The sequence below is a fragment of the Sapajus apella genome, unplaced genomic scaffold, assembly GCF_009761245.1.
Source record: "Sapajus apella isolate SASKATOON/1434 unplaced genomic scaffold, GSC_monkey_1.0 scaffold44, whole genome shotgun sequence".
Lineage (NCBI taxonomy): Eukaryota > Metazoa > Chordata > Mammalia > Primates > Cebidae > Sapajus > Sapajus apella.
In genome coordinates, this window is record NW_022436984.1 from 19,305,947 (window position 1) to 19,328,149 (window position 22,203).

The 22,203-nt window shown below is 46.5% G+C and overlaps 1 protein-coding gene and 1 long non-coding RNA gene across 3 annotated transcripts in view; both read left to right on the plus strand.

Moving 5' to 3' along the window:
* Positions 1-22,203, plus strand: part of PRKCE (protein kinase C epsilon) — a 535,093-nt gene that overhangs the window by 248,905 nt on the left and 263,985 nt on the right. The window lies entirely within an intron of this gene.
* LOC116524300 lies at positions 3,418-8,870 on the plus strand. Its single transcript, XR_004257264.1, has 2 exons — positions 3,418-3,659; positions 5,145-8,870. It is a non-coding gene; the product is annotated as an uncharacterized LOC116524300 (long non-coding RNA).

Here is a 22,203-nt window from a genome sequence, read left to right on the forward strand (position 1 = left end):
TTGACCTTGTGATCCGCCTGCCTCAGCCTCCCAAAGTGCTGTGATTATAGGCATGAACCACTGCTCCCGGCCAACAAAATCTTTTAAAAATGTAATTTGTTCCTAAATTTATGCTGCCAGGCATAAGATTTTGGGATACTGAGGGCCTGACTGCAAGGAGATCTAGATTGCTTTCTCAAGGAGAGATGAACAGTCCACACTTAACAAATGAGTAAGGCAATACAGGTACTATAAGAACTTTGATAAAAGAATTGGGTAATTAACACAGTGAGAACCAGGCCTCACCTGTGTAGGGTGGAGATGCTTTAGCTGGGGTGTCTAGGGAAAGATTCTGATGAATTGACATTTGGGCTAAGTCCTAAATGATCAGAAATGATTTGATATCATAAATTCTGTGTATATAGATGTTTGGAATCCATTTTACTGGAAATCTCATTGAGATTTGAGATGCAGAAAAATTGCTACAAAATCCAGAACTTAGTACCAATTGTGCTTTCAAAACCGTCTGTGTTGAGTATTCCTCATCAGTCGCTTGAGGATTGAGTTGGGGACAAACAAGGCATTAATGTTTCAGAATGTTAAAATGTTTCTTATCCAAGGCCAAATGCTCAGACCTGATAACATTTCCTCCTAGGTAATGTGCTAGCCTGATCGCATATTTCTCATTTAATACCTTTAGGAACTAGATCCAATAAAGGTTGCCCTTGGCCTTCTTGGAAAGACTTGAGTCTTAGAAAAGAACCGATTTACAAAAGTCAACATATGGCTGATAGCTTTTTTACTTGTTATCGTTTAGAAGATCAGTCTATTTCACCTTGGAAACTGAGGCTATTTAAAGATCTGAGTGTAGAGTTTGAAGGATTTTTTTATAATTCTCTTGAGATGGAAAGAAATAAGCTACTGGGATAATGAAGTGTGTGCACAGTTGATTGGTACAATGTGTTTACATTTCCCATTATGTATCTTAGAGAACTCTCCTGTTGTTGCTCAGATTTTTCTTTTTAAGTCAGTCTTGGGGTAGAAGATTAAAGCTCCCTGAAGAATATGGAAATGCAGTTGAACTCTTGGAAATCTGTATTCTACTGGCCTTGGTTTGTGATGAAGCTCACACACAATGTTTGTGTAAAAAAAAAAAAAAAAAAGTCCATCCAGGCACATTAAAAGAATATGGTGACTTCAGGGTTTAAGAATAGATCATTTTGCTGTAACATTTTATAAGAGTACTTGGCCATCTTTGCCTTAGGATAGTGAAGTGGTATTTCCCAGGACAGAATAACTGAAATCATCTGAGCTTCTAGGTTGTAGACTGCATAGTCCTTGGGAATTTTGACTTATAAACTAGGAAATTATTTCACCCTCATGAAACTTTCTTAAACTCTTAGGTCTTTCCCACTTCCACTTGTGTTGGAATTGAGCGTTCACCCAGGTATGGTGATGGTTAGGTGTAACAAGATGGGCCCAGAAGGCCACTTTGGGATTCATCTCTTATCCCTCATAGTGCATAAGAGAAGAAAGCTTATGGCTGTCTTAGAAAACTTCCCTTGTTCTGAAACCTACAGTAATTGGAACATGAGTGTAATAAATACAATGAATAGAATTCTGCCTATAAGCTCTTTCCAAAAGCCTGCTGATGCCCAGCCCATCTTGCTCTAAGGGGCTGTGGTCCAACAAGAGGGTATTGCCCATGGGTAGCTTCAAGTCTGCATGAGGAGCTAAAATATGAAGTAATCAGAAAATACTAGCAAATGAAGTAATCAGAAAATACTAGCAAAAGTCAGATCAGGATAGTTTGGATTAACATCCCGAGGACATGGGATGTGTGAATAGGTGTGCTGGGAATAGTTACTAGAAAAGTCAGAAGCAAGAAAGTGGCTAGGGTGGGCAGGAGAGGCCAGGAAGGTCAGGGACATTCTTGGAGCTGGAACTTGGGTAAGGTCTTCAAGGAAGACTCTGACTGCACTGGTCTGGGAGCTTGGCTAGGAAGACTTCTGAAAAACCCAGTCCCCAGACCCAAAGTAGGGGGTAGAAAGAAACAGTAATTCAAGGGTCAGTTGTGTTTGAAAAACATTTACATTTCTGATATCCAAAGTGCTATCTGTAGGATTAATAGCTATTAAAAGGGAACTGGAGTTCAGTGGACTCTGGCCAAATAAGTTTGGATAGAGCCTGAGTAAGCAACTGGGAGTTTCTGTATGGCACGACTCCTCAGGCCTTTGCATGCTGATGTACAGTGACTTCCCCAGATGGGCATATATAGCAATTTCCTGCTTATTTGATTATGGAATTGTGTGGGTTTTTTTTTCCCCCAGGAGGATCCTACATGAATATAGTTTAGTTCCAAATAATATAATTGCTGAGGAAATGCTAGCCTAAATGATTTCATTTCAGTATGTGTTTTAGTGTGAATCACTATCAATAGTCATGTTTTCAGTGGTCAGAGTGCCCAAGGGAGTTGAATGGAAGGAAGTCAGAGGGACTTCATTAAATAAGTCAGTGAATGAGGAGTCCTCCAAGGGATCCCCACCTGGCAACAAATATCCTAGGGCCATCTTGGTTCAGAAGTTATTACTCCGTATACTAACAGGCACATAACACATGCTTTAAAAAATACTTATTTTGTGAATATTATTCCTTTTTTTTTTAAGTGAAAACAAGTTTATTAGGAAAGTAAAGCAGTAAAGAATGGGTACTCCATAGACAGAGCAGCCCCTTTTCTTCATCTGAGATATGAGGAAGGATTTTGTGTCAATGGTATGGCTTCACCATCCCCCTGGGACAGGGTTGCAGCAGCTGGGGCTGTGAGGGAAGATGAGGCCGAAAGAGCCGGCAGGATTAGAGTTGCAGATAAGATACAGGACACTGTTAAATGTGAACTTCAGATCAAGTCTGTAATGTTTTAGTATAACTACGTTCCAAATATTACATGGGACATACTTATAAAGAATTATTTTTTCTGGAATTGAAACATAACTGGGCATCTTGTATTTTTATCTTCTGTCTGGTAGCCCCATGTAAGATGTTCAGGGAAGCCTAGACACACAGACCAGAAAGTGATGTAGAATGTACAAGGTAAGGCATTGAGGACTGATTCCAACTTTTAGAGAGCTCAAGTCCGACCTCTTGGAAATGGGTTAATACATCCTCAAACCCTCTTCCCACTCATCACTTTTATCCTATTCCCCTCAGTTTGGGAACATTTGTATATGAGAGGTTGTAGCCTGTCAGTTTTTTTTTTTTTTTTTGCTTGTTTTTAGTTTTTTTGAGACAGAGTCTCGCTCTGTTGCCCAGGCTGGAGTGCAGTGGCATGAGCCTGGTTCACTGCAGCCTCCCCAACCTGGGTTTAAGTGACTGTCATGCCTCAGCCTCCTGGGTAGCTGGGGCTACAGGCACACACCACCATTCCCGGCTAATTTTTGTAATTTTAGTAGAGATGGGCTTTCACCGTATTGGCCAGGCTGGTCTCGAACTCCTGGCCTCAAGTGATCTGCCCACCTTTGCCTCCCAATATGCCTATATTGAATCAAGTGCAAGATCCAAAATGTTACTAAAAAAGATTTTCAGCTTTTTAGATCCTCTTAAAAACGCAAAAAAAAAAAAAAAATCATTTCTTAGAAGCCAGTTGTGTGAACCGAGAAGTCTTGAAACCAAAAGAACTCCAAGTTCCCTGCCCGTGATGAACACTGTGGGGGAGGGCACATGCCCATCCAGGGCAAATCGCAGTGCGGAGAAGATGAGGGTTCTTAACAGTGCCAACTCTCACTTTTGGTATTTGTAATGGAGGACACTGAATTATATCACATGTGAAAATGAAACAGTGTTTTAAAAAGCCATATCTCTGTCCTGGCTCTGGATGAGATGAGCCTTTGGAGAAGGCAGAGGCGTGCTTGGTGGGTTGGGCTCTGGGCATTTCTTCCCCTGCCAAGAAGCGAAATGTCTTAGCGCCACGTGCAGTGATGATTACTAACTGGCCAGGGCTTACTGTAAGTGGGCTGTGCTCGAGGATCTCACCAGGAAGAAAAGGAATCAAACTAATGTCTTTCTCGAAAACTTCTCCCCATGACCTGCCCGTTGCCTGGACCACCTGTCCCAGGTGCGCTCCTCTTCCCCAAAACTCTTCCTGTCTCCCCTCTGCCCCAGAAGCCTACCTTTTCTCCAGCATGGGACGTTCTCCTGATGGCAGGGATCGATGAGGGGGGCTGGGTGAGCCTATGTGCTGTGAATGTGTTGGTGAGCCCTGGGGGAGGAGTCAAGAGAACCCAGGGAGTTGCAGGGCCACATGTGAGATACAGGGCACGGACCATGGAGAGCCGGTAGCCTTTGCTGACCATTGTACAGACAGTGACAGGGGATCCACATGACTCCAGCAGGCACGGTGACACAAGGACTCACTGGCTGCTATGGTGTTAACCACACCACTGGTGCTTGCTGTATCCTATGGCAACAGCAGCTCCTTGTTAATTCAGAGTGATGCTGGGGCAGGCAGTAGTACAGGCTCTCTCACCCCGGCTGGGGCAAACCCTGGCTCAAGAGCATCCTTGATTTATGGCCAAGCCCCAGGAACCTCATGGCTGGCTCTCCAGCATAGCCCACCCTAACCCAGCTTTGGAATCTGGTAATGGGAAAAGAGGGAAGCTCCAAAAAAAGTAATTCAGAGGTCAAGGTGAAACCTGAATGAGTCCATTAGATTCCACAATCAATATCCGGCTTCTAAACATTATACATATTGATGAGCTGATTGCTAGGAGACTAGTGCTGAGGGAGCTGAAATCTATTTTGCTGGGGCCAGATTGGTTGTTGATGGGCCATAGTAGACTATGGCAACTAAAAATACCCTGCCATCTAGTAAAACACAGCTTAAGCACGTTGGAGCCCCGTGAGCTTTCCTAAGAGCTGGGCAAAGCAAGGCTTTCACCGGGCTCTGCATATCTTGGCCCTGTAGGTCCTTCCTAAGGGACTGAGGGCTGGCCAGGGTCCTAGCTGGGGAACCTCTGGCGCTGAGAGGGTGGATGGCAGGTGGTGATATATGAAAATAGGATGTTTACTGAAGGGTAAATGGAGACCGGCCCGGGCTCTTTATAGTCTCTGAACACACGTGTTGACCTGAACTGCTTACTTAACTCTGTACTCAGGACTCAGAATTACAGACTGGGTGAGATGTGGCTCCCACAGTGGGAATAATTTCCTTAAAGGTCTTTAGTCCAAGAGGTTCCCTGGGAGGAAGGATGTGCCTGTGCGGGGCATGGGGTATGAGCACATGCAGGGCCTGGTGGCCAGGCTGCCTTCAGTGATGATGCACTTTCAGCCCTCCTCCCTTACCCACATGACCCGAGTATGGAGCATGGCTTGGTATCATGGTAGCGTATGCTAGAATCTAACATGGACTATCCTAACTCGCTAGACCCAAATGCAGCTGCTTTCCTGCTCCCCCAACACTACCTGACACATTGCTGGAGCTAGGGAGGGAAAGCCACTACCTGATTGCTAAGGCCTAGGGGAAGAGTCTCAGTCACGTGGCCTTTTGGGCAGCTCCTGGTCATTTGGATCACCATGCGGCGTGCTGGTGCTGAGCCCCCAGGCTGCACTGCTCACAGGGCATAGGCCGCTCTGCTTGGGGCAAGACACTGCCAAGGGGCAGAGAACAGGTTTCTAAAGGCAGGAAGTTGGAGGCAGTTGGGCTCATTAAACCCCTGTGGATCTTCAGCTGCAGAATTGCTCTGAGATACTCTGAAGACTTAAAGTTGTTCATTTACTAAAGCAAAAGCAAAACACAGTTAAACCAGGGCAAGACCTTTCTACCTGTGGTGCTGTGCATGGCTCTAATTCAAGGGCAGGCAGAGGGTGATGGGTTTCCAATGTCTCCCAAACATCTTTCCTCTGGTTTATGGGCCTGGCTGATGGGATTCCAGGGCCATCCTTTGATCTTACTCTGCTGGGTTAGGTTGGGGGAAGCTGCCTCTGCCTCGACAGGGTGATGCTCCCCTTACTCATCTGTGGGGGGCAGCAGGAGCCAAGGACTTGATCTGTTGCTGCTGGCCCGCCCTCTGTCAGGTGGCAGCTCTGGGCATCAGTGTGACGACAGCTTCTGAGGTGCCTGCTGTATATGCCCGCCTGCAGAGGCCTGGGGCCAGCACTGACGGAAACTTCTGTTTGATTCTCGGAACATCTTCAGAGATGGGTCACACCCTGCACTTGGCAGGGACAATGTTTTGTGGGCCTCCCCTGGCGCCCTTCTTTAAGGGGCTGTGTTGCCAGCTTGGGCCCAGAGAACACAGAGAGAAATGTACACAGTGTCTCCCCATAACCCCTGTAGGGACCATGCTGGGTGGGGCCCCAATTGCTCCAAAATAAGGTGGCGGAGGTCCAAGTGGTAAAGACGGAAGAAAGGCGGTCAGAGTGGACACGCTCCATGTTAAATTTCTGAGGAGCAAAGGTAAAATGCCAGGATTGCTGACACAATCAGGCCAGCGATGGGAAGAAAGCCTGAGAGAAGAGAAAAATGAAGCCTCAACTATCACAGAGCATCTAACTGAAAATACAAAGGTTTTAAGTGGACTGGCAGTTGGCAAAGGAAAAAATAAATCAGCCCCCTATTGAGTGACTTTCAGGAATGAGAGGCAGGCAGATTGGCTATTGAGGAAATATCCGAATGCACTGGATTTTGTCTGGGTTCAAAAGTCAAGAACATCTGCAAGGCCCACACCACACTTGCTGAGGAGCTGCTGGTGTAATTACGCTGCCGTGGACGAAACTAAGACGAGTTTGTGTCTGCCAGGGAGGTAACGATGGACGGAGCATGCTTCTGAGGGCGTCATCGCAGGCCCTGTTCGTCTTTCTGTGCAGTGGCACGGCAGCTGGTGAGCATGTGCTCAAGCCTGCTTCCCGTGTCACATGTGTCACTTTCCCAGCGCCAAACATCGTGGCCTCCATTCTGTGCACTGTTCTGTCCAGGGAGAAGGAGCATGAGCCCACATCTGCCGTGGCCACATCTCCAAGGCCAAGTGGGGCACAGCACCACTGCGCAGCTGTACCACCGGGGTGAGCCAACGCCCACCTCTGGGTCTCTGCTGTCTCCTTCTGAAGTGGGCGTCACAGCAGTCCCTACTTCATAGCCTCGCTGTGCCAATCCTCTAAGCTAATAATACTTGCTGAGTGCCGAGAACAGTGCCTGGTATCTATGTTAAACAAAACTCCCTGTCCAGAATGATCTCCCACGCCCCTCCCAGTTTTCACCTCCTAGGATTCTTTCCGGCTTTGTCCTTTTCAAATCTCTGAGGCAGGGAGGGCGATTATCAACCCATTTTTGAGATGGGGGAAGCAGAAGAAGACCTTTGAGGCGTTTTCCAGAGTTTAAGTGGCTGGTTAATGAATGGGTGGGGATGGAAGCCAAGACCTCAGGAGCTTGATCATACCACTGGCCGAGGGGAAGGAACTGCATCTAAGTCATGTGGCCCCTCACATGCCTCTGTTTACCCTTACCTCCTTCAGTTTCCCAGTCTCATCATTGCTCCTTCTCAGGCACAGGCTGAAGGGAAAGAAAAATAACTTCTAGGCACTGGGAAGAAGCAAATGCTGATGAGGCAGCCAGGCCCTGGGCCATGCGGAGGAGGACAGCATTGCAGGCCCCACAGTACACAGCCTGAAATGGACCAGGAGCAAGGGATCTAGGGTTTAGAGACTTGATGATCCAGTCTGCTCCCGAGCGCTAAGCAAGTGTGACCAGAAGCACCTGCTCCACCCTCTCTTGCCCGCTAGACAAAGGCTTAGCCCATGGGAACAGTGCATTATGTTACGATGCAGTTTCTTACTCAGTGGGTGACCATGTGCCTGTGGCTTCTGCATTTCAAACCAGCTCCTGGCCTTGCTACTTTGTGGACCACATCTGAGGGACAAGGGTTCCGAGGATGCGTTGGTATAGCCTGGCTGTCTTTTCCATCAAAAGCCACGACTCGTGAGCTAATCCTGTGTTCCTTCCCACCCTCAGGTTTCTCAGCGCTGGCCAGATAGGAACAAGACTGAAGAGGCTGCTGAGGCCCCACTAGGGCAATGTGAAGGATCTCTCTGGGAGAACATTGCCACGATTTCCCTGTATGAGAAGGAATATCCTCCAGGGTGGGCAAAACCACAGAGATGGGGGCAGGCAGCAGGCTGTATAATGGGCAGATTCATATCCCTCTCCTTCCGCTGAGCCCTGCCGTCCTCCGTTCAGGCAGCTTTCTACTTAGCACTCCGATTTCCGTGTCCAATCAATTGGCCACTCTTTGCACCACTTTAAAAATGAGTGACAGAGTCTTGACCTTGAAGCCAGCCAGTCGTGGAGACTTCTTTCACCATCTCCTTTTGAACTTAGACAAAGATTGGCAGAGAAAAGCACCAGTTTTGCTAAGATAGCGTCATTCGTAATGCAACTTCTTTGCATTAAATCCTGCACTTATTAGTGGTAGTAGTATCACTTACTTCCATTTGCAAATTATGTTATCTTACAAAGCACTCTCATGGTCATTATCTTATTTGATATTCAAAATCATTATGAGATGAATGAAGATTATTGTCCCCAGGAAACTAAGGCTCCAATTGGTTCACAAGTTTGCCGAGTATCACGAGGTGGTAGGCACCAGAGGGGGATGTGGATGTTCATTTTCTTATTAGAGCTGATATTAACAAGGCAGCAGACTTGCCAGCACTGTGCATCATAGTCTTCCCCATCCCAAGCATCGTGATTCCATTCCAAGGGAAATTCTTAAAGTGTGGCCAGCCTACAGCTGAGCCAGGACTGCTCCTGAAATGATAGTGGCCGTGTTGTTCCTAAGGGGCATAGCTGAGAATACGCTAAAATTTAGAAAATTGTTAAAATAAACAAAGCTAACAAAAATCAGAGAAAATAAAACCTTAGGGAAACTAGCAAGTGTGTTCCAAATTCTTCTTCCTTCTCCCCTACCCCCATTCTGTGCTTAGTTTTCCTGGTGAGGCTACCATTTCACAGCAAGGCATTTAGAAAAGCCATCCGGGCAGGAGTCAGTGAGTCAGTGCTTGCAGGACTTGTTCCTGGAACATCCCCTCCAGGTCAGCATACCTGTCTCCTTCCCCTCAGTAGGTATTCCAAGCCACTGCCCATGACAAGGTGGGGCAAACACGTGGTCAACAACTTAATTTTCCCCAAACCTTATTTAGGCTCTGGTTCCACATGCTGCTTGGGGTTGCCATGGAGACAGTCTACTGCCTTCTCCCTCAAATAGAACCGGAATCACACTTCTGCTTATATGCAAGGTAGAAGTGACAGAGTGGCATTTCTGTAAATGGCCCTTTCCAGTAAACTCAGCCCCGGCCAAGTGCCCAGGAATGTGTGACCAGGATACCTCAGGTCATGCCACAAGGTACTTAATGCAAAATGAGACATCTAATATCAGTGACGTGTAGCTCCCCTTGTAGTTAATGATTCTAAAAATGCCACTGCTAAATTGCTGTTAAGAAAAAACATCTCACATAACTGGAGCCTCGCCCTAAGTATCTCTGAGGGCCATCGTCACTGTGAACTGAGTCGCAACGGCTGTGTGCAGAGTTCCAGACTAGGAGTAACTGGGAAATGGAAGGAGGAGGTGGTGAGGAATCTAAAGAGTGCTAAGACAGGAAGCCCACCCTGAAAGCGTTTGCCACCCAGTGGGGAGACGTTCGTGTCCACAAACACGCTTTCTCTAGCCTAGTGCTACTGTGGGCATGTGAGCTGCATGATAGAAAGAATCACCTGGGAGCAGCTTAGATGGGTATAGGCTAAGGTTCAAACCTTAACTCCATTGGTTATTAGCTCAGGGTCTTTGGGTGAGTTTCTTAATATCTCTGAGCCTTGGCTACTTCACACTTCCTGACCAAGTTTGTTACAATCATTAAATGAAATGTTGCCTGCTGGATGGCCCAGCACGGTGTCTCACAGCAGGGGCTCAGTAAACGCTCTTTGTTTTTTCCCTTAACTCCTTCTTACCTATTGGAGGTAGGGCCTGTGGTGAACACGGAGGAAAGATGGTTCTGAGGCTGGGAGAGCCCCCAAGGTTGGGGGTTAGAGCTGCAGGCCTGGCCAGGGGCGGTGAGCAGTCCAGGATGTGCTGGACAGAGTCCCACGCTGGTTCTGCTGTGCAGCAAACCACACAGCGTGAAGGCCTGGCAAAAAGTGTGCAGTGGTGAGTTTGCTGAGTGTCGTGTGTGTGTGTAGAAGGAGATGGGAGACTGGGAAATGGGAAACAGGGCAAAAAGGGATGCCGATCACAAAGTGAAAAACCAGAACCACTACTCATGGGCTTTGTCAATGGAGAGGTGGAGATTGCATTGAGCAGCTGCCATGTGTGGGCCTTTGTTTCCAGCCTGAGCAAAGGCTTCAGTATTACTCTGCATTTACCCAGGAGATACTGACCACTGGCATTTTCAGCCTAAGGGGTTTACTTTACAAATTTTCAGGGGAAATGTTTATCAATCAACATTAGGAAGAGCTGGGTTTATTTTTAAGTTGTCTTTTTTTCCCACTGACACCTGCCTAGCCCCACTGTGGCACAACCTTCCCTACCATTCTTCTCAGAAAAAGGAACCACTGGGAATACAAACCAGGGCTAGAGAGCATGTACACTGCCCTGGAGGAGAGTGTTTTACCTGCTCAGAAATGCTGCATTATGCATGCAGAGCATGACAGAGTCTCTTGGGGGTCAAAAAATCCCAGATGTGACTTGAAGCAGCTGTGACTGTTTCCAGGAGGCCATGCCTCTGGGCTAAACAAGGTCCCTTTTCCCTGAATCGTGGAGACCATATGAGAAATTGCTTTGAAAGAGTATTCTTTGCTAGAATAGAGGGATGGGCTGATTATATGACTCCTCTGTCTCTGTCAGTCCATTTTCTATGACTTTAGGAGTCCTCCACGCCTGAAGATAACTGACTTGGTTATGTTACCTGGCTTCAAGGAAGGTGGAGGGATTGCTCCACAATGGTCACAGGTGAGAAAGGTGAACTGGGCCTGCGTTTAGTCTTATACTGCCACTTGGTAGCTTTGTTATTTTACCTTCTCCAGGTTTTCTATATTTTATCTGATAAGTACAGATAACATGATTTCTGTAGCTTCCTGGTAGGACTGTGATGAGAATGAATGGCGATAGTGTGTGTCCTGGTCTCTGGCAAGTCTCAGCACGTGCTGATACGTCAACTGCTGCTGCTTGTCATGGTGGTTGGTTGTGTTGCTGTTGTCCTTATCTAGAATGAAAAACTAGACAAAAGTTTTCAGTTTTCCAGGGAGTTGGGAGAATGTTTCCCAAACATTTTGGTAATGGAGTATCAGGGGCTTTCTCTTTCCCCAGTTCTTCTAGTGCAGCAGGTCATAGCTACACCCACTTCGTAGAACTGGGGAAAGAGAAGAACAATGCCAGGAATGATGGCAAGCATTTGTTTTTCAAAGTACTTTGACCATCTCTGGGGTTTCTACAAGACTCTGAAAGACAGACAGGGAAGGTGTTATCCCATGTCAGAGTAAAGATGAGGGGTGAATGTCTGGCCTGGAGCTAGATGGCTAATCAGTAATAGATAGAGGGTCCCATGATCTCCGTCTCTGCAGCTGCAGGGTCTGGGCACTGTTCTGGGGTTGAGCCCCAGGTGCAAGGAGGAGGAGAGAGGAAGAAAAACACACACAGCCATCACCCTGGGCCTGCTTAGCCTCCACTTGGTGGAGGAGGAGTGCCTTGACTTGGGAATGAGTGGGGTCTGCTGTGCACTGCAGGGCCTTGAATGGGGAAGGTGGAGGCTCACAGCTTGAGCCTTCATCAGAGAAGGCTTCTGACAGCTCGTGGCAGTCGAGATAATTCAGAAGGGTTAAGGAGCCTCCCTGGGGACATGAGAGACAGGCCCTGGAGGCGGCATGGAGTGGCATTAGGAATGCACCTTAGAAGCACATCTCACCAAAAATCTGCACTGGAGCAGCTGGGTGGAACTTGGGGGCTTCTAACATGGTAGATTACACAGAAAGAGCTTTCGAGAGAAGGGTCTGTCATTTGGAAATGACAAAATAGACTTAGTTCCAGGGTGTGGGGCCACACATATATGCAGTCAGCTGCCTAGCAGCCTCCTGGGGGCCACCATCCAACCCCTGCCAGAGCGCAGAATGAAGTCCTGATGGAGTTCAAGCCCATACCTTACGGGGCCACTCTGAGGATACAGTGGTTCCATAGTGACGTTGTCAAAGTATCTGGAGCTGGTGGGCAGGAGCCACTCAATGAGGGAGCTAAACACGTACCAGCATCAAGTGTGTCTTCTCTAAGCCCCAGACTTCGGAGAAGTAAGGTGGTGTCTTGAATGCTCTGTGGGAGAAGGTGCTGTCAGACAGCAGGAGATGCTCCTCAGAAGTGTTTTGTCTAGACGAGCTCTTTTCTTTTGAGACAGGGTCTCGTTTTGTCACCCGGGCTGGAGTGCAGTGATGCAATCACATTTAACTACAGCCCAAACTCCCTGGGCACAGATGATCCTCCCACCTCATCCTTCAGAGTAGCTGGGACCACAGGTGAGCACCATCACACCAGACTAATTTTTATATTTTTTTTGTAGAGATGAGGTTTTGCCATGTTGCCCAGGCTGGTCTTGAACTCCTAGGTTCAAGCAATCTGCCTGCCTTGGCCTCCCAGAGTGCTGGGATTACAGGCGTGAGCAACCATGCCCGGCCAGCAAGAGCTCTTGGTTCCTGGTACAGACTCCCTGTTCAGTGGAGCTCTGGGTTCTGGTATTCCTTGGAGTAAATGACTCTTAGTTCTGGTATCTGGAAAAGGAGCCTCATGTTCCTTTGAGAGCTGCTTGAAGTCTTGTGGCCTGGCCTGATCTCTCCAGCCCTAGTTTTTGGGGCTTCTGGCCGAAAGGCCTACTTCAGCATTAGTAAACCAGCTTTTCTGTCTGTCCATCCATCTACTCACTCACTCACTAGAACAAGTAATTAATTGAGTGCATTCCAGGGCTGTTGGAAATAAAACCTGCAGATGTTGTCCCTGCCGTCCTGGTGTCTAACGTGTCGTCAGGGAGAGGAGCCATTATATAAATAGACACATTACAGCACAACACAATGTGACCTCTTATCCACGGTGATTCTAGGACTTCCCTGATAAGGCAGCCCTCCCAAACTTGAGTGTCTGTTCCTCAAGTCTTAGAAAAACATGAGATTGGAACCCTCCTTTCTTTTTATCCTTGATGCAGAATTTAATGAGATTTTATCTGTGGCCTACAAACTTAATGGAGCCTAGGACTTTTCTTCCTGGATTGAAATCATTAACAATGTTAAGAGCTCTTAGCAGCTCTACCCATGTAGCAAAGTGTAATTCACATTCTAGTCCTCACATAACTTACGACTTAAATTACATGTAAGCATACAGTATCATGCTAGGTGCTGTGAGGGCATTAAGGAGTTTATAATTAAGAAGATAAAAAATTCATATGTGAATTCAAAGAATAACGATGCAAGCCAAGTGTAGGGTAAATGCTGGAGTGTCTAGAATAGCTAATAAGATGGGTGGATGGTAGGTCCAGTGACTGAATATGGGGACACCAGAGGCAGTGACAAGCTCTTTTTGGACATGCGGAGTTGGATGTTTCTCAACGATGTGTGGTCCAGAGGGCTGGTGGCTCCCTGGGTCTGGAGCTCAGGAGTGTTCTGTGCTGTAGATCTAGATTTAGGGATTGTGGCACATGGTGGTCCAGGAAGTGCTCGAGATTGATACCTGTTTCTTTGCTCTTTGGTTTGGGAACCAGTCCCTACCGCCATGTTTTCTCCTGCTTCCCTAGGCCGATCATCCCCCATCGCTTCCTAGGTTCTTCTTCCTCTGCCTGGCCCATGGATTTAGGGCTTCCTCAGCAGATTCTTTCTACACATGTTAAAGTCAATGAACCATAATCTGATTAGAAACTTTAGAGAGTCCATAAGGTCTTTCACTGATGGCAAGTTAATCAAGTGTTGCTTTTATTGGCTCGGCACACATAGGAGGTGATGAATGCCATGCATGGCTGTGTAAAAGCACTCAGCTTTTGGGGAGTGATCCCTGCATGCATAATAGGGAACTCTTTCTTGGTTTTCCCTCAAAACCCCACTTTCTCTTACTATCAGCTGCTGAAAAAAAGTATCCTTTTGCTACGACTTTTCAAAAAAAAAATTTTTTTTTTTTTGAGACAAGAGTCTTTGTCACCCAGGCTGGAATGCAGTGGCATGACCTCGGCTCACTGCAACCTCCACCTCCTGGGTTCAAGTGAACACATCCAGTTAATTTTTGTGTTTTTAGTAGAGACGGCTTTTCACCATGTTGGCCGGGCTGGTCTCAAACTCCCTACCTCACATGATCTGCCTGCCTCGGCCTCCCAAAATGCTGGGATTACAGGCATGAGCCACTGTGCTCAGGCTCCATATTGTATTTTACACTGAGATTTTTGATCTTTCCACCTGATGTTTTCTGCAAAATAATGTAATGAAGGACTAAAGCATGCTGTTCTTTCAGCCCAATGGTCTCTATTTTTTTTTTTTTTGCTTCATTTTTTGGTAATGAATAGATTTAAGTGTTTAATGCATGTGTTCTTAGCTTCTCTAAGCACATCTTTAAGATCTATGGCATGAATTTCCAAGAAGGAAGGGTTTAAATATTAATAAGATTGGGAATCAGCTGTTTTGTATGAGTATTTTAGAATCTCCCAAAACTTGAGTGAATCCTAAAGAATTCAGCCTCCTTATCATTAGAGATTTAGGTTCTTTTGGATCTTTGCAGGAGTAAGTTGTTTCCAGCTGAGGAGTAGACAAAGGACACATGAAAGGTCTTGAGGCCTCCTAGAGGTAGATGTCGATTTTCAGATATCTCAAAGTTTTATCAAATTCATGTGATCTTTTTCTTGTTTGCATGTAGCTCAGCAGAGGGTGGTGCTGGTGGAGCCCAGTCGTGGCCTTGTTTTGTGTTGGTTGGCACATGTGCCCTTGGTCTCATGTACAGACATGGGCTGAGTAGAGGTCACTCAGTAACTGGCAGGGCTAGGAGGAGATAAGCCAGTTCTTAGGCCCCAAGCCGCCTCCTCTCCCACTGTCCCACAGATGGGGCTCACCTGTAGTCGTGGGTAGATTTAAGAAATCTGAGAGAGAAATCAGGGTATTTCTCCCACTGTGGTGAATTATGCAGCATCTACATCCCTTCAACACAGACTTGTCATCTGGGAGAAAAATTTGTCTGAGTGGGGAGCTTTGAAAAATTGGTGCTAGAACTTGGAGAGTTTAGGGTGGCTCTAGGGCTCAAGTGAGGGATGGTCATGTTGAGAAGGAATGCTAAGGACATCGAGAAGGGTGTGGTATCTGGTGGATTTCATGTTAGTTTTTTCTATCTCTACTTACTTTTCCTTTAAAGTTTTTTAAAATGTAGTATCTTTATGACAGGAGAGAGAATTAGTTCTTCTATATGCACTGAGAAATTCCTATTTTTTTTGAGACAGGGTCTAGATTTATCATCCAGGCTAGAGTGTAGAGGTGAGAACACAGCTCACTGCAATCTTGACCTCCTGATCTCAAGCAATCATCCCATCTCAGCTTCTCAATTAGCTGGGACTACAGGTGTGTACTACCACATCTGCTAATTTAAAAAGGTTTTCGTGTGTAGAGATGGGGGTCTCACTATGTTGCCCAGGATGGTCTTGAACTCCTGAGCTCAAGTGATCCTCAAAGTGCTCTTCCAAAGTGCTGGGATTACAGGGGTGAGCCATTGCACCCAGCACAGGAAGTTTCTTATTTGGCAAAGTCTGCAGATCATGTTTTATTTGAGAAATCTTCACATCCTCTCAAATTGAGTATTTCTTTAGCCAAATTGGGAATCTTAGGTGCTCTGATCTGTGCAGATTACAGTACATTTAAAAGAGCATACAATCTAAACACAGTAAAGCCCCATTACAGAGTGTCTTGTTCATACATTTACTTCCTACTACAGGTAGAATTTCATGTGCTGGCTGTGGAAGGGGCAGGCGGGGCCATTCCTGCCCCAGGAAGGGTAAAGACTGTGTCATGTGGTCTTTAGCTTTCTCTTGTCTAGTCTCTGGAACAGCTTTAAGGTTTTTCAAAATTGTAACTCATTTATTTTTAGTTAAGCTCTGGTCATTGTACCAAACAATTTTATCAACAATACATATTTAAGATTCAGACTCTATTCAACTAGCATTTTGCAAGGACTGTGAGGACCAGGACAGAAAAGGATTCAGACAATAAATGCAGTTGGAGGAGGAAAAAACAATCACCACATAAACCATTTTTTAGGTTTCTATAGTTACTTTAAAACCAGATGATTCAAATTCAACCCAAATTTCTGAAGCTTTATGGTTGTATATAGTAAACCAATCTGTCCACCAGCTGGAAACTAAAAGCACACGTAGGAATGACTTCATGGGCTAGAGTCCTCTGCTGTGGGCTTGGGGCTGAGTCACCTCAGGGCTAAGTTGGTGAGGGGGAAATGGGAAGGGAGGGGAGAACCACAGGTCTTCAGAGCATGTCTTACCAGTTTGCATTTTGCAGAAGCCCAAAGGAACAGGTTGTATTATTGAATGTTGCAGAGGCTGGAGGGTCTCACAGCTCCTTTCACCATCTAAGTTGTGTTCATTCCCCTTTGCTGTCACACAGCCCTCCTCTTCAGGGAGAGCTGCCATGATATGGCAGTGGCCAGGGCATGCCAGCTGGGATGGACAGCCACCCGGAGAGGGTGTCAGAACAGTTAGGCTGGAGGCCAGCCCACGTGGGCTGGATAAGCTGCATGTAAATCAAGGTTGTTATATGGAAACAGCTGGTTCCACTTGAATTTAATTGAAAACAAGACATCAGGGGTAGGGAGACAAGGAGGGGTTGTGGGGTGGACAGAAGGGAAAAGAGCTGATGAATTGGGTTCTTGAGCTGATGCTGTACGGACAACCTGTCAAGGGAGAGAACACATCCAGTGAGTCAGGATCGGTGTGGAGCTTGGAAACAAGGTGTGGGACGGCTGGGCTGAGCTGTGGACTCTGTAGGCTTGGAATTGGACACCTGCTTCCTTTCCGAGCATGTGATCTCTAAATTACTTGCCTAGAGAGACCACAGGAAAGCCAGGGTAGGCAGTGGCATTTGCCTTCTGCCCTCTGGTCTCTCTTACTTGCTGCCTTTCCACTAAAGTGTGTTTGTGCCTTGTCTTGGGGTTGAATTTGGGGAACTTGCTGCTGCACCCCTCTTTCAGTGTGAACTGGCCTCCAGCAGAGGGCCATGGGATGTTCTCTGCTGTTTGTCTCACGTTTGGAGAACACCGGTGGGATTTGGGGTGGGGAAGGCCACCGCGAGACAAACACCACTGAGAAGGGCATCCCAACAGATCGTAGATCATTGTCATGAAGTCCCCCCACCTTTTCCTGGAAAATCTAGGCCTTCTTTGGCTCTAGGGTTGGGACTAGAGAAAAACCCAGGAAACAACCAACAGACATGTAGCATGGCATGTGTGGAGTCCTTTCTGATGGGCGAAAGCAGAAAGAAGTAGATATCAGAACCTCCCCAAAGGAGAATACACCCTGCAGGACATCCTCAACGCTCAGGGAGTCAGTAGTGCCAGTGTTCATTAGGTGTGGAAAAAGGTGCATGAGTGGGTGAAGGGCAGACACTGGGGCAGTAGGAGAGGAGGAGGCTTGGGACCTGGGAACTGGCTTCTCTCATCCTGGCCCTGCCAGTGGCTGAGTGACAGCTCCTCAGGCCATGTCTGTACATGTATTTGTGGCCCCAGCCAGTTCAGACACACCCATTACCCTAGATCTCCAGAACTAGTAGCTCCACTGATAGGAACAACGCTTCAATGTTTAGGCAGGACCTAAACAATCTCTCAGTCAAGCTCCTGTTTGATAAAAGAAAAACGTATGTTAAGGTCTCATGGAGGAAAGCAAAGTAACATCAGCTTGAGGATAAACTTTGGAAGATGATGGAGTGCACACTGAGGCCTCAGCTTGGGGCTTTCTAAGTGCCCACTCAGTAACCCAAAACAGGAATGTAAAATGGTGTAGCTGCTTTGGAAGACTCTCTGGCAGTTCTTCAAATGATTAAACATGGTTGCCGTATAACCCAGCAATTCCACTCCTAGGTATAATCCCCAGAGAAGTGAAAACACTTGTCCACACAGAAACCTGAGCATGCATGTTCATAGCAGTGTTATCCATAATAGCCAAAAAGCAGAAGTCACCCGAATGGCCGTCAACTGCTGAATGGATAAATAAAATGTGAAATATCCATGGTTGAGCCATAAAAAGGAATGAAGCACTGATATGGATGACATTATGCAAAGTAACTGATAATATTATGCTAAGTAACTGACTTCAGATGCAAAAGACCACAAATTACATGATTGCACTCATATGAAATGTCCAGAATGGGGAAATCCTTGGAGACAGAAAGTAACTCGTGGCTGCATAGGGCTGGGGGTGGGGAATCAGAGAATAGCGGGTGATTGCTAAAGGATAAGGAGTTTCTTTTTGAGGTAATGAAAATGTTCTAAAACGGGTGATGGTTTAGTACGTATCTCTGAATATACTAAAACATTTGAGTTGTACACTTTACATGGGTGAATCTATGGTGTGTGATTTATCTCAAAGCTGTTTTTAAAGAAAGTCAACCAAATCATTGTCATCTTACCCCATACACATGCCTGTTGCTCCCCCATTTTCATAAACCAAGCAGACTATTAGCTCATCCCTATATTGGTGAGCTGAAGCCATCAGAAGAGAGAGTAGCTCTCTCTGAGGACTCGAGGAAGCCTGGAAATGACCCCTGCCCTAAAAGGTTTATAAAATATTTTCACAAAATCGAAATAAACTGCTTAGGCAGTGGTCTTCAATGAACCGAAGGAGACTGAAGAATAAGGGCTACATAAAGGTATCAGGGAGGTGGTCTTTTATACAGCCAGGCCCCTCATAGAGTTTCTGAAGTTCTTGGGAAGAGGAGAGTTGTCCAGAGAAAAAGGCGCGTGGAATTGGAACTGCCAGAATTCCCATAGCTTTTGTGAGAGATGGTGGCCAAAGATGATAGGAAATAGAAATTGTTGCGAGAAAAAAAAAAATATCATTAGCAGAGCCCTCTTAAAAGATGAGAGAAAATAACAATAGTTGACCTTACATGAGCACTTGTGTGCCAGCTAGTCTCTCAAGTTTTGCATGTATTAGCTTATTTGTTCCTTGCAGTGACCCCGTGAATTATGTGCTATTATTGGCCCCATTTTCTAGATTAGGAAACTCAGTTACAGAGTCATTGGGTCACTTGCTCAAGGTCCTAGCTGGTGAGTGGTAGAGCTGGGTAAACTGACAGGGTGACCAGAGCCCTGGTCACTAATTTCTGGCTGTGAGTGGCTCCGTCTGGTCGCCCCAGTGTTCTGATCAACCATGAATTTTCCATGTACTGTTATACACAAGGGTTGTGGCCCTTCGCGAGACCTTTGAAGGGAGGCAGTGTCGTTTTGTTCTTTCCTCCTGGTGTGATGCCTGCTGTCTTACAGAAAGGATTCAATGCGTATTTACTGCTTTGGACTGAATTAAGTCAGATGGATAATAAATAGAGGCAGTTAACTGACTTCTATGTTGTTTCTGATATTTGGTTTAGCAGTGAGGATAGGATTATAACTATCAATATATGTCCACGTTTCCTCATATAGGGAAAATGAGCTAAGGCTCAAATGAGATTACAGGTGGGCAAGTGCTCTGAGATCGCAGAAACAAGCCCTTTCTGCATAGGGGAATTCTTCCTTCATGGGACTGTTTTCTTAAGGGCACCCCTTGGTGTGAATGTGGTTTCTAATGAGCTGATACTCCCCTGGGAGGCCAAGTTGAAAGATAGCATGAGAGTGTCTCTATTGACATCAGTTTGAGGTTATCTCTGACACTGGGGGATTGCTATAGTCTGGATAATTGAAATCCATAGGATTGGTTCAGGGCAGAGACCAGTTAAGACCTACTCCAAAGGAGCTGTCCCCAGGAACCCTCTGGATTAATGTGAATTGCTTTTCCTTTACTTTCCTTTGCCCACCTTTCAGGCAAGAGGTTAGGAAAGACTCTGAGCTCTTGATTCCCCATTCCTTCAGCCGAAGCCGTCTTTGCCATGTGGCTGTTTACTGTGTCACATCGTCTCAGGTGTTTGTGTCTCTCTCCATCCGGTCTGGCACTTTCTGAGGTAAAGTGCCTGGATATATCATGATATTAATACTGCAGCTCTGCAGAAAGGCAACACTACTTCCACACACACATTTTCTCATTAATCTGCACAATAATCCTGGGTGAACAGGTAAGGGCTATTATCCCTCTTTTAAGGATGAGGCTTAGGAAGCACCTTTTTCTAGGCTCCAGAGCTGGGGAATGGTAGAGCCTGGTCTTCAGCCCAGGTAGCATAGGTCCACAGTCGTCACATGCTCTCTGATTTTACGTTTTTGTTTCTATCCCCCATAGCACCTGGGAAACTTGAGCTTTGTAAAAATGCATTGAATGGTAGTTTTACAAATTGCCACTTGCTTTTCCATCGTATGTAGTGTGGCTCATTGGAAAAGAGCTGGACTAGAGGCCCCGAAACTCTTTAGATTTGCTGAGCTGCTAACCCAGTACATGCTGTCTCCAAAGCCAAGCCCCCTTGCACTCTTGGGGACAGAACATTAGAGGTGGGGGACACAGGAGTAAGAAGCAATTGCTTCAGAGCTTCCACAGGGTAGGGGGTCAGCTGCCCTCCCTGGAATTGTAACCTGTGCCTCATTTTGAATTCTTCCTTTAAGTTTTGGATGACCCGCCACCTGCTCCCTTCCTACTGACCATCTTCATTAAGCCCTTTCCCTTGGGGTGCCCCTACCCCAAGCCCATGTGGGCCCAGCCTCTCTGCCCAGCAGCAGCTGCCTGGGGTGCTTTCAGCTCAAGCCTGAGCTTACCATGAGGCAAGAGAAGCTCTTTAATAGAGACATGTGAGCTGATCCTCTGGCTTGTGTTGCTAAGCAGCTGGCTTTCGGTTGCCTGGAGATTATCATGGAGTTGAGACCACACGGTGCAAATGTGTGTATCATCCGGTGCTGAGATGTGCTTAAACGCCTAAGAACCACCACACCTTTATCTTGCAGCTCTGATTTAATGTTAAATCCCTGTAACTTGAGGCTACATCCTTCACATGTTAGTCGTTGGAAATAACAAGTGCATAAAAGATCATGTTTCGATATCCCTGGCTTTACGGGGCTTGACAATTATTTCCTCAAGATATAAGAGGGGAGAAAATACCAGACACCTTCTGTAGAGCCGAATAAAGGAAAGAAGCAGATACTGAACCCTTGTGCTTTTAACGGGAGGAAGACGGCGCTTCTGAATTTTCCTCGATGTGACTGTGTATTTGCAAGGAGGGAAATAGAGGAGTAGGCCTTGCTGAGTGGAGAGCATTGCAGAAAGTTCTGATGGGAGGACATTTGGCGCTGAAAGTCTTCTAGAAAATGCAGAAATCACAAATCCCTGGGTCCCTGGTGTCGTGACACATATACGTCTTCTTGAGGCTCTGACAGCTTTCAGATAGGAGATGGGAGTGCGGAGGATGTAGCCAGACATTCTGCTAATGACCATTTATGTGCCCAGAGCAGTGCCCATGTGGAGAAGCCATCAGCCAGCTCCCTGATGCTCACAGGGTAGGGTCTAAGTTTCCTCCTACGAGGAAGAAATGCCAAGTGGGGTCAATAGGATGCCTGACTTTGGCCTGAAATTGCCATTTGGAGACCAGCTTTGGAGGTAGAGCAGAGCCCAGGGACGTTTCTAGTTTCTGTCAACCAGGCAGGTGTGTTTATCACCTCACCTGTGTCCTCAGCCCATCTTAGGTGCTGTGGTGGACACAGAAGTACACGACGCGAAGACACCCATGAAGCAGTGTGGGCGGGTTTGAAACTCAGTGCTGACTTGTACAGTGCAGCCTTTGTGGTTTGGGAGGGCAGAGCAGGGAGCCATTCCTCAAGATCAGGGGGTTGGGAAGGTTCCCTGGGGAGGGGCCTGGGCTCACCTTGGAGGATGGCTTTTGAGGAAAGGAGGGAGGACACTCGAGCCAGGGAGAGCCTGGAAAGCAAAGGTGGGGTGGTTGGAGTGAGTGTGGCTTGTAATGGGCATGTGGAGAAACCACACTGGCCAGAGGAGAATGCTTTTGAGTGCAGCAGGAAGAAAGGTTGTTATTGGAAGTTTTAAGGAGAGAAG